This window comes from Python bivittatus, unplaced genomic scaffold (genome assembly GCF_059951505.1).
Source record: "Python bivittatus isolate LINGU-HERP-01145 unplaced genomic scaffold, Pbiv_v1 ctg000020_np1212, whole genome shotgun sequence".
NCBI classification, from domain to species: Eukaryota; Metazoa; Chordata; class Lepidosauria; order Squamata; family Pythonidae; genus Python; species Python bivittatus.
The window spans coordinates 5,183,897-5,197,123 of record NW_028277030.1 but is presented as its reverse complement, the minus strand read 5'-3'; the positions used below and the strand labels follow the sequence as shown (position 1 = coordinate 5,197,123).

At 42.3% G+C, this 13,227-nt stretch overlaps 1 long non-coding RNA gene across 1 annotated transcript; it reads left to right on the top strand.

The window, feature by feature from the left end:
- The first annotated feature begins 1,193 nt into the window (after positions 1–1,193).
- On the top strand, positions 1,194–5,661 carry LOC148216966 (uncharacterized). The gene is made up of 3 exons (XR_015794815.1): positions 1,194–1,262; positions 1,453–1,594; positions 5,323–5,661. It is a non-coding gene; the product is annotated as an uncharacterized LOC148216966 (long non-coding RNA).
- Positions 5,662–13,227: the final 7,566 nt, after the last annotated feature.

Below are 13,227 nucleotides of genomic sequence, written 5' to 3'. Positions count from 1 at the left end.
TCATGGAAAAAGGACATCGAGCTCAACCTCTCTAAGTTAGGCTTTCTACGGCTGGGATTCTAGTGATGGAATATGAGCAGGCAAGAACGGCCATAAAGCAAAGGACAGAGGATATTGAACAACAAGCAGATTTAGGGAAGGTTCCATCCTTTTTATCCCCACCATGCTGCAAGTTTACGGTCACCGCTGCCAGATATCTAGCGCAGCTCAAGCTCCCCAGTCATCGGAAAGCATTCTCCTTAGCTCGTTGGCACGCTCTTCCTTCAGTGGTACTGGACAGCAAATATAAAAAAATTCCATTAGCTGCAAGACTTTGTCCTTGTGATGCCATGGAAGTGGAAGATATGGGTCTTGTTCTCCTCCGTTGTACCTTCTACCAAGTTCCACGGAGTAAATTGCTTGCTCCCTTGATCAGTAAGCAGATTCTTGTCAAGAATCAGATCACCTTCAAATGCTTTTTATGGATGATCGACCTTATGTTACAACGCAGGTAGCCAGGTTTGCGTGGTGGCAATAAAGATCCACCAACATTGGATAGGAAGCTAGCTGAAAGGTTCTGCAGTAATGGATTATAGTCAATTAGTATTTTAGTTTGCATTAGCAGGTACCTTTAAAATGTGCCTCAAAAGTATGATAAGTTTTATCAGAATTTGTAATATCTTATTACTGTTATTTGACAGCTACCAGTTTAAACAAGGTCCTTATGTAGACTTTTGCTTGTGTTGGTCACCATATTAAATTCTACCATTAGGTCTGCTAGTCCTTAATAGGGCAAGCTCCTGTTATATAGATGTATTTAAAATGTAAATCATAATATCTAAAATTAAATGGAATTTAATAATATTCCATTTAATTTTAGATATTATGATTACAATTTAGATGTCATCAAATTTTTAATTTTAGAGTTATTATATTGTAGGTAAATTTCAGATACTACCTTACTTATATCTCAGACATAGAGTACTTTGTCTGAATTCTACCTATGGCTTTGTGCCAGGTTGCTTTATATATGTATACTAAATATGCATTAGATGTTATCTAAAGATTCCTCAGTTTTATAAGTGATCACAGGTCACTTATGAACAAACTTCTTGTACTGGTCTAAGACTGTAATTAACTGAAACTGAAACTGAACAACATCCGAGCTCTCTGTCCAGAAGAGTGCTGTGCTAGGAACAGCTAAGACACTGTGCAGAACCCTCAACCTCCCAGGCCTCTGGTGGAGGACCCGAGATTGAGGAAGACACATACCACCCATAGGGGTGAGAGGGGAATTTTATTTTTTATTTAAAAATATATATATTTGCAATATCATTTTAAAATGTACTATTATTTTTTAAATTGAGTGAATTATTCCAAATAATACTTTTAAAAATCACTGTAATAATTTATATAGGTATTTCTTAAAAGGATATACTCCTTTTCATATAGCTTTTACCTTTCAATTTTTAGGGTATGTACATTGTTCTATTGCTGTCATCAGTGCTCCATGATGAATCTCAGTGGGAGAAACCTCATGAATTCTATCCTGAGCATTTTCTTGATTCTGAGGGACAATTTCTGAAAAAAGATGCATTCCTGCCCTTCTCTGCAGGTAGGATTCTCTGATGTGTGAGCCTGTATCCAAGAACAGGCAACCCTAACATCTTCTTTCAAAAGAAAACAGTTGATAAAAGCTCAGTGACATAGTAAATGTCACAGAGTTTAACATAATGAGTAACAGAGTAACAGAGTTTAACTTAATGAACAACATTTGTGGCCAGACTTCACCACTCATTGACCGACTAGTCTGTTGTTTCCAAACTCTGTCTGGAGAACCATCACCTCTGTGCATGAGTTCTTGTTCTTCCTACTGCATCGACGTCAGCATCTCTGGTTTTGGCAATCCAGGATGAATCTTGCCTTTCAGCCTTCTTGGCTGACTCTGGCCTTGAGACAGCCGCAGGCTTTGGGGATTCCTAGCTGGACTCTGTATGTAAATAGGGTTATTGTTAGGTCTTAGCAGCTTAGCAGAGCATAAAACACGATAAAGCAAAGCAAAATTGAATAAGATGATAAAAAGAGCATTAGACATAATAGCACCTTTATTAGCATCCTTTTCAAGAAATGTATCCCTAATGCTTTCTCTCTCCCAAGAACTATTTGTTCTTCAGTCGTTAAGTCGTGCCGACTCTTCGTGATCCCATGAACCATATTGCGCCAGGCCTTCCTGTCCTTCACTGCCTCCCTGAGTTTGCTCAGTTTCATGCTCATTGCTTCAGTGATGCTATCTAACCATCTCATCCTCTGCCATCCTCTTCTCCTTTTGCCTTCAATCTTTCCCAGCATCAGGGTCTTTTCCAAAGAGTCCTCTCTTCGTATTAGGTGACCAAAGTATCTGAGCTTGGGCTTCATTATCAGTCCTTCCAATGAACAATCAGGGTTGATTTCCTTTAAGATTGACTGGTTTGACCTCCTAGCAGTCCAGGGGACTCTTAAGAGTCTTCTCCAGCACCACAGTTCAAAGGCATCAATTCTTCGGCACTCAGCCTTGTTTATGGTCCAGCTCTCACAGCCATACATTACTACTGGAAAAACCATAGCTTTGACTATGCGGATCTTTGTTGGCAAGGTGACGTCTCTGCTTTTTAATATGCTATCTAGGCTTGCCATAGCTTTCCTCCCAAGGAGCAAGAGTCTTTTAATTTCATGGCTGCAATCTCCATCTGCGGTGATCTTGGAGCCCAAATAAATGAAGTCTGTAACTGCTTCCATTTCTACTCCTTCTATTTGCCAGGAATTGATGGGTCCAGATGCCATGATCTTAGTTTTTTTAATGTTGAGTTTCAAGCCAGCTTTCGCACTCTCCTCTTTCACCCTCATCAAGAGGCTATTTAGTTCTTCTTCACTTTCTGCCATTAGGGTGGTATTGTCTGCATATCTTAGGTTATTGATGATTCTCCCTGCAATCTTAATTCCGGCTTGTGATTCTTCCAGCCTGGCATTTCTCATGATGTACTCTGCATATAGGTTAAATAAGCAGGGTGACAGGATACAGCCTTGTCATACTCCTTTCCCTATTTTGAACCAATCGGTTGTTCCGTGACTGGTTCTAACTGTTGCTTCTTGGCCCGCATACAGATTTCTCAGGAGACAGGTAAGATGGTCTGGTACCGCCATCTCTTTAAGAATTTGCCACAGTTTGTTGTGATCCACACAATCAAAGGCTTTTGCATAGTCAATGAAGCAGAAGTAGATGTTTTTCTGGAACTCTCGTGCTTTCTCTATGATCCAGCGAATGTTGGCAATTTGATCTCTAGTTCCTCTGCCTCTTCAAAACCCAGCTTGTACATCCGGTAGTTTTCGGTTCACGTACTGCTGAAGCCTAGCTTGTAGGATTTTGAGCATAACCTTGCTAGCATGTGAAATGAGTGCAATTGTGCGATAGTTTGAGCATTCTTTGGCATTGCCTTTCTTTGGAATTGGAACATAAACTGACCTTTTCCAATCCCGTGGCCACTGTTGAGTTTTCCAAACTTGTTGGTATATTGAGTGCAGCACTTTAACAGCATCATCTTTTAGTATTTTAAATAACTCAGCTGGAATACTGTCATCTCCACTAGCTTTGTTGTTAGCAATGCTTCCTAAGGCCCACTTGACTTCACTCTCTAGGATGTCTGGCTCAAGGTCAGTGACCACAACAGCATGGACATCAGGGACATTAAGATCTTTCTTGTATAGTTCTTCTGTGTATTCTTGCCACCTCTTCTTAATCTCTTCTGCTTCTGTTAGGTCCCTGCCTTTTTTGTCCTTTATCATGCCCATTTTTGCACTAAATGTTCCTTTGATATCTCCAATTTTCTTGAAGAGATCTCTAGTCTTCCCCATTCTATTGTTTTCCTCAATTTCTTTGCATTGTTCATTTAAGAAGGCCTTCTTCTCTCTCCTTGCTATTCTCTGGAAATCTGCATTCAGTTGCTTATATCTTTCCCTTTCACCCTTGTTTTTTGCATTTCTTCTTTCCACAGCTATTTGTAAAGCCTCATGGCTTTACAGCCATTTTGCTTTCTTGCATTTCTTTTTCCTTGGGATGGTTTTAGTTGCTGCCTCCTGTACAATGTTACAGACCTCCGTCCATAGTTCTTCAGGCACTCTGTCTACCAAATCTAATCCTCTAAATCTATTCATCACCTTCACTGTGTACTGACAAGGAATATGATCTAAGTCATACTTGAGTGGTCTAGTGGTTTTCCCTACATTCTTCAATTTAAGCCTAAATTTTGCAGTAAGAAGCTCATGATCTGAGCCACAGTCCGCTCCTGGTCTTGTTTTTTCTGTCTGTATAGAGCTTCTCCATCTTTGGCTGCAAAGTATGTAATCAATCTGGTTTCGGTATTGACCATCTGGTGATGTCCATGTGTAGAGTCGTCTCTTGTGTTGTTGGACCCAAGAACTAAGTTCCCCCCAAAAAAGCAGAGAAGTAGATAAGCAGAATGGCTGCCGTAGGAAGGCTTAAAATCATCCCAATGAAGTTATTTTGGACTGTGTCTAATTAAATAATAACCCACTCATCCAACCACTTATCTCAGCTCCATAAACATCTGGGCATTCATCTTCCCTGACAATATTTTAACTGCCCTCCTCTGGAATCGAAAAACATGAGAATATCACCCAGATGGTTTTTCCATTTAAAGGACTAATGAAAGGTGATACCTCAATATTTAAAAGAGGGGCATTACCCTATTTGTTGAGCAGTAATTTTCCATCTTTTTGGAGATTATTGTCACATTCAGAACATCTGTTGCCTTCTAGCAGTCAGAAAAAAAAATCTCCATTCCATTACTGCATTAGAGGTAGTCATCACTTAATAACCATTCATTTAGTGACCATTCGAACTTACAGTGATGCTGAACAAAGAGACTTACAACCCGTCCTCACACTTAGAGCTGTTGCAGCATCCCTGCAGTCATGTGATCATGATGCGGGCAATTGGCAAGCAGCTTGCACTTATGACAGTCATGTAACTGCTATTTGCAACCTTCCCAGCTGGCTTCCGGAAAGCAAAACCAATGGGGAACCACATGATTCACTTATCGACTGTGTGATTTGCTAAACGGCCATGATGATTTGTTCAATGAGCCCTGCAAAAAAGGTCATAAAACTGGCACGACTCACTTAACAACCACCCCACTTAACAAATAATTTTCCAGACCCAATTTTGATTATTAAGTGAGGACTTACCTGAATAACTTGTGCTGATCTCTCCATGGCATTGTAAAGCCATGTGAAATAGTTTCAGAAACCAAGAAACACACATTTTTTGTCACATATGCTTTCTTCCAGGTCCGAGAGTATGTGTTGGTGAGAACCTTGCCAAAACGGAGCTTTTCCTCTTCTTTACCAGCCTCCTGCAGAGATTCACCTTCCAGCCGCCCCCAGGGACATCTAAAGATGATCTGGACCTGACCCCAAATACTGGAATTGTAACCCCCCACAAGCCATACAAGACCTGTGCTGTGTTACGGTGATCCGACAGAAAAAAATTATAACAAGCTGTTTTTGCAGCCTTTGAAATGCCTCCATTTTGACAGGGAGGCAAAATCTGACAACAAGATGCCAGATTGTCTAGGTTTCAGAGCTCAGTTGCAATGATCTATAGACCCACAAAATGTAGGTTCTGAGAGGGAAGAATAATAGGGGAATCAGGAAAAGCAAAGTGCTTTGTATTGTTATTACTGCATTCTTCTTTTGGGCCATTTATTTCCTTGGCCTTTTATTGTTTTTTTTTCCTCTTCAACTTTCTGTTTCTGTTTAGATTTTTTTGCCTCTTTTGCTTTAATTAAAAAGAGTAATTTTCATTGCTTTTTTTTAAATCAGTTTTCTGTGATAGTCCCAAGTGCAAATTCATGTATTTGCTTGTTATACCTAGTTATCAAATGTATTCTTCCTTAAAAAATCAAGAAAATAATAATATTCGTAGTAGTAGTAGTAGTAGTAGTAGTAGTAGTAATGATGATGGCAAAAAGTCCAGTCTAGACTACAGTATATAATCAGGAAATTCTGGTCAAACTATTAACTCAGGTAACAAATGAGATTCAGCAACACCAAGAACTTCCTTTTTCTTGGAAGGGAGCTGTAATTTGTGGAGTCTTGCTCTCTGTTTATATATTGTGGCATGCCCTGCCAGTGTTGGTGATGGTGAAGGATGAAAACTCCTTAATCTCACAACACATGGTCAGACTTAACCATATTTTCAACTGGGAAACTGTCAGCATCTTACACCAAGCTGAATCCAAAAATGCAAGGGAATTCCTGGAAGCTTGGTATTCAGACAAGGCAGCCATCAACAGGCCCATAGAGATAAACAACATCTACACACTATTCAAAAGAGACAATAAAAAGGAAAACAAAAGACCAGAACATCTCCTCACCAGCAATCATCAACCAGATAAGCAGAGATTAACACCAAGATTATCACCAGACATACAATCAAGCAGCAGACAATACCCTAATCAAGGAACTACCAGAGGAACAAAACCAAACCAAACTCCCACCAACACTGGCAGGGCATGCCACTGTTTATAAACAGAGGGCAAACGCCATTCCATTTCAGCACTGAAGATGTTACCTAGCCGGGGAACGAAATGTTTGCAAGAAAACAGCCAAGCTCAGAGAACCCCAAAGACTCCACAGTTCAACCCTGACCTACACATATTCTCTTCTATTGGGAGCTGTAATTTCTTTGATACCTAACAAGAGGAATGACCCAACTTGTCAAGAGTTGTATTGGCCCATGTCGTTACTTAATGTAGATGATGAACTCTTTACCACAAAAAGCCTAAATGTCCTTCTGAATAAATTGATACATCCTGATGAGACTGGATTTGTTCCGAAGAAGTATGTGAGGTATAATGATAGCTACGTTTGAATGCTATTGATTATTGATTTTTTTTCCACATGGCATCAAGGCCAGATCTTTTGTCTTATAGTTGTGTGCAGATGTGAGAGGTTTTACTATGTGAAATGAATCAAAATGGATGGTTGCTGGTAGAGATGGGCAGTGGAGGGGGTGGTCAGGGGAGTTGAGGTTCAGTGGTTGGATGGGAGGTGGGAAAGAGCAAGACTGCTCAGGTGCTGAGTGCTGAGTGCTGGGCAGAAACACCCAAGTGCTAGAGCTGGTTGGGGATGGTGGGTATTCTAAGGGGGAGAAGGCAGACAGTGACGTTATGGTGACTGGGCATGGGAAGATATGGTCGAACACAGCAGGTGGGCCATTCTCCAAGAAGGCTGCCCTGGTGTTTGGTATCACTGCTGCATTCCAGCCCCTTGTGCTTCACCCTGAGACCTGGTCATCAGAGCTTTCATGGACCCAGGTGTTGCTTGCTGATGATGAATGCTAGTTTGATGTGTAATGAGGCTGACCCAGCATGCATTACTGAGAACTAGCTGGGTAGGTATGTTTGGGGGGGGGGGGCATCTGGTTTAAGTGTACATCATCAGTTGGTATTCCAGGGCAGGATGTGTGTGTAACCATTGACATCCCAGAAACTCTGGGGGCTTCCAGGAGTGCTATTCCACAAATAAGTAGACATAAGATCCTATCTGTGAAGGTGGCCCATAGAAATCCATTGTGATTGTTGCTTGCATACCAGCTTTCCCGCGATGAAGCATCTTCATTACCAGACCTGTTTTACTCCAAGATTTATGCTCCTGAGGAATTTCATCCTGTCTTTCCTTGACTCAGAAAAGAGGTGGCTCAGGAGTTCATGGCCATATGGCAACCTTGGACCTTGTGAGATCATGTATACCAGTGGCAATGTTGAGATTAGAAGTTGGTCTCCCATCGATTAATGTAAGATTAAAGAAGGCAATAATCCTATATTATAGAAAATTAGTTCTTATGCCCAATAATTATCTGGCAAAAAATACCTTTATGAATATTTTAATAGCAACAGATGGGAGATTTTGTGTCAAAAACTATTTTTTCAATTATCCTTAGATCAGGAACTGTTTAACAACACAAACTATCATACACTATTGAGGAACTATTTATTTTTTAAAGATTTTAGACAGGATAGAGATCAGGTATGCAGGCTTAGGTTGGCCAAGTGGTATCGTCTTCTTAAAAATAGACAAGGAATGTCATATTACTTACAGGATTCCATACCCCAATCCCTGAGACAAGCTTTTTCAGAACTTCATTTTAAACAATGCCAACAGCCTATTTAGATGGAAGATATAAAGGGTTACCAACTACACACCGTTTATGTATTTGTAATACCTCACAGGTGGAAGATCTGACTCATTATCTATTACATTGTAGATTATACCAAGAACCAAGAGCTAGATTTATTACGCCTTTGCTAAATCAATTGAATTAGACTAATCTAGAAAAAATCTATTTTTTGTTGTCTGATGAAAATGAATATGCAACAAATCAAGTTGCATTGTTCGCGATGGCTGCAAGAAAGGTACAGAAGCAAATGTTCATAAATAGCATGGCAAATACTCGAGGGGATGGACTGAATTGATATGGATTGTTATAATTTTAAATGAATTTTGCTAAAACCTAAGGTTGCAAATAAATGTATGTAAAATGTAAAATGGTAACTTACTCAGATATGTCTCACGTGCTCCCTGTTGGGTTTCAATGTTATGGAAATATTTAAAAAGTCAGGATTTATCTGCTCTTTGAATACAGTTAAAAATCCTGGAAGGATTATTTCAAGAAAAAAAATTTTTCATAAATTTTTATTTAAGAACAATTATTTATTCAGAAATAAATAATGAACTATTTATTCAGATTTGCAGAGATGGTTCAAAATCCCAATGAGTCTATCAGGAAATATAAATGCTGTTAAGCTGGACAACTTGATAGATGTGTTTAGAAGGACTCCTATGTTTGCACCTTCTAAGCAGAATTATAAGTAATTAAAACAATCTCTTCAGGAAGGAAAACCCACCCAAGATTCTCTAACAGTTTTATATGAAGGAGAAGGGGGTAACTTGATTTTCAGCTTCATCCATGAAAATATATTTTAAATTCTATCATAAGGAATTCACATGATCACCGTCAAAAAGTCCTAGGGGCACAATTGGAAAGCTTCTATATGATCCCTTCAACAACATGGCAAAGACTCCTTTTCTTTTTTAGTGAAAATTCCAGTATGTCCAGCACTAAAGGCTGCAAGGCATATTGGCAAAATGCAGAATATTAAGTATTTCTCTTGTGCAGGCTTCATATTCACACAACGTCCTGCACAGTTGACCTCTTTAGAAAACCTCTTGTTTCCTCTCTGCTGAATTCCAGATGTCAAAAGAATATGGTCCCATTTCCTGCATCCAAATGGGTACTCGGGACATGGTGGTGCTGTCTGGCTATGAGAAAGTGAAAGAAGCTCTAGTGAACCAGGCAGATGCATTTGCCCAGAGGCCCTTTCTCCCCATTTTTTAGGACTTTGCAAAGGGGTTTGGTGAGCTATTTCATTTAGCATCATAGCTGGCATTCCTTGCAGAGGTGTGATCAGTACCATGGAGACATTTTCATAGGTAGTAACATGAGAGAACTAGGAACCTTGTGGAAATCCAATTCAGACAGAGATCCAGGTAAAATCTTTCTTTTCTTATTTGACTATATCCCTACGTACCAAACTCAAGTTTCAGCTTCAGGCCGTTGAGCTGCTGCACTTGCCACTGAGTAGGAGGAGGGTCCTTGATCCTGGAACCGTGGACCCACGCCTTGTTCCCCTCAGCTTTCACTGCTGTTGGGGTGCTGAGCAGAACTTGTCAGGGTTCAGACCACTTGGGGTCAATACAGGAAGGTGAGAGTTCTTCAACTCGGACCCAGTCTCCTGGATTGGCAAGCAGAGGGGCGTCTGAGACGGGAGGTAAAGCAGCCTAAGGCTGTTTGGAAATAGATGACAAAACCTGCACCAGATTATGCCAATACTGAGTTACATTCTTCTCCCCCTCATCAACATTCCTTAACCTGTTAGCCACAAAGGGGCGTCCATACATCATTTCAAATGGGGACAAGGCAAGCTTTCCTGCAGGTAAGGCTCGAATACAAGTAAGGGCTAAGGGGAGAATTTTGGGCCATGGCAGACTTGTTTCTTGACACAGTTTGGCAACTTGTGCTTTGAGGGTCTGGTTCATACGTTCAACCTTAGCAGAGGCCTGGGGCCAATAACTAGAATGGAGGTGCCAGAGGATTTCTAGGAACTTGCTGACCTCCTGAGTAACTTTAGAGGTAAAGTGTCGGCCATTATCAGATTCCAAGCCTTTGGGAACACTGAACCGTGGAATGATGAGTTCCACCAGGGCCTGTACCACCTCTCTAGCTTTCTGGGTAGCAGTTGGAATGGCCTCTGGCCAACCGGTAAAAAGATCAACAAAAATGAGGTTAGACTTGGCACCATGCTTGGGCATTTCTGTGAAGTCCATTTGCCAGGCTTCCCCCGGGTATCGGGCTGTTCGGAGGTGTTCTTGAGGAACTGCTTTCCCCCCACGGGGATTGTTCCGCTGGCAAATCTCACACTGATTAACTATTGAGTGGCAGGCACCCCTGAGAGCAGGGGTGTAGTAGCGTTCTTTTAGCCACTTGAAAAGGGGTCGGGGCCCCATATGAGAAGTTTGGTGAGCTCGGATGACAATTTTCCAAAACAGCTGGTGGGGAAGTTGAACCCAGCCTCCCACTACCCACCAACCATTGTCCCAATGTCCTTCTGGGTCTAGCTGATCCCGTTGGCCATAGAGGGGAGGCATAGCTTCAGTGAAACCAACTGGAAGGAGAGGAAGAAGATGATCTGATGATGGCTGGCGATCCAGAATGGCAGACTGTCTTGCCCAATAATCTGCTGCCTTATTTCCTCGGGTGACTTCACTTGGGTCAGATTGATGACCACAACAGTGGACAATAGCTAATTCTTCAGGCTTCTGGGCAGCTTTGGTGAGGTCCTCAAGCAAAGGCTTCATTCTTAAAACTTTTCCATCGGCCCTGAGAAGCCACAGGCTTTCGACAGAGCTGTATGGGTGTGCGCAGCAAGGAAGGCACAACGGCTGTCAGTGAAAATATTAGCTCGCTGTCCTTCAGCAAGGTGGCAAGCTTCAATCAGGGCAAAAAGTTCAGCAGCTTGGGCAGAATAATGAGAGGGCAGTTTCTGCAAATACAATGGGCCATCTTTTGTAACTACAGCAAAGCCTGTGAACCTCCTCCTCTCCTTCATAAATGATGAGCCATCAGTTCAAAACTGTACTTCAGGGTTCTCTAAAGGCTCAGCTTGCAGATCAGGGCGAATTCCAACAGCTGCCTCTAACACCTCAAAGCATTCATGGGATTCAGAGTCTGGTTCAGAGGGCAAAGGCAAGAGAGTAGCAGGGTTAAGATGCTCGCACCGGTGTCCTGTTCCAAAATTAAGCTAGCATAGTGCAACACCCGATTAGAGGTGGCCCAGGTAGGTAGCTTTTGTTCAAGCAGGGTTCGCACTGCATGGGGGGTGTATACTGCCAATGGAGCACCTAAAATGATTTTCTGGGCTTCTTGAATCAGTACAGCAGTGGCAGCAACAGCTCGCAGGCAGGAGGGCCAACCTTTAACTACATTGTCCAAGCCCTTGGAAAGGTAGGCCACTGGTACCATCTCAGGTCCCAATTTATGAAGCAGAACTCTGAGGGCGCATCCCTTTTGTTCAGTTAGGAAAAGATCAAACCCTCAGCTTTGATCAGGCAAGGCAAGGGCAGATGCAGTGGCTAGAGCCCGTTTAAGGCTTTCCCAGGCCTTTTGGTGTTCCTTAGTCCAGTCCCAGGCCATGTCTTTCTGAGTCAACTGACAGAGAAGTTTAGCCAGCAGGGAATACATGGGAATCCATAAACTGGCATACCCAGTAATGCCCAAGAATGTTCTCAGCTGTTTTACATTGGTGGGTGCCTTCAGAGAGGCAATGGCTTGCAGACGGCTTGTATGAAGAAGACTCTTGCCTTCTTTGAGAAAATACCCCAGATATTGAACTTCTTGTTTAACCCATTGGACCTTTTTCTGGGCCACTGTGTATCCTTTTTTAGCTAGGTAGTTAAGGAGGGTAACAGATACCCCCTCAGTTGCCTCCCGGTCTCTCCCCGCAATAAGGAGGTCATCCACATATTGGAGGAGGGTAGTTTTATGTGCTGAGAAATCTTTCAAGTCCTGAGCAAGGGCAGCAGCAAATGCTGTTGGCTATTACAATAGCCCTGGGGGAGACGAGTCCAGGTAAGTTGGCATTTCAGACCACTGTCTGGATCTTCCCACTCAAAGGCAAAATAGGGTTGACTTTCCCTGGCCAGTGGGATGCAAAAAAAAAAAAAAGCGTCTTTGAGGTCAAGAACAGTATACCACGTTTGGTCACTAGACAAAATGGTCAAAAGAGTGTATGGGTTGGGCACCAGAGGATGAAGAGGATGGATCCTGGCGTTAACTTCCCTAAGATCATGAACAAATCTCCAGTACCCATCAGGCTTTGGGACCAGAAAAATTGGAGTAGACCAAGGAGATTGAACTTGGCAGAGAAGGCCATTTTTCAGGAACAAGTCTATTTGGGGTTGATGCCTACCCGGGCCTCTCGTTTAATAGGATACTGACGAATGGCTACAGGCGGTGCCTGAGGAAAAAGTTGTGCCCGATGTAGGGTGGCAAAAAGGGCCAGCCCTGGTGTACCCTGATACCATACTTCAGGATCAATATTAAGGTGATTGAAGTCTATGGGTGCTGCAGGATCTTGCAAAAAGCACACATACGCTTGGCTGGGAGGGATGTCAAGAGTAACCCCCGTCAGGAGGCCCAAGGAACTCCAAGAGACCATGTAAATTCAGTCCAGCAATGTTTATTAGCTACAACCTCTAGCAAGAATCTTCCCAGACTGAAACCCCAGCTCCCAAGTAATACCAGCTCAGGGAGGTACCAGTCTCATCCTCTTATCTTTCCCTCACACCTCAGGAGATGAAAGAAAATGTTTTTCTCCCTGAGTCTGGCCTTCATAATTCCATTCCATCACACCCCTCTAGTTGAACACTTAAGAGTTGCTCCAAGTTTACCAAGGAGATCCCATCCCAGCAAATTCAAAGGGCATTGAGGCAATACTAAAAATGGATGTGGAATTGTAGGCCCCTTCGGGGGATGAACAGGGAGGGGAAGACTCTTTGGAGCAGCTTCCTCTCGACCTGTAACTCCAACAATGGGAGTAGTTTCTGAAGAGAGATAGGGGATAGTGGGGTCCG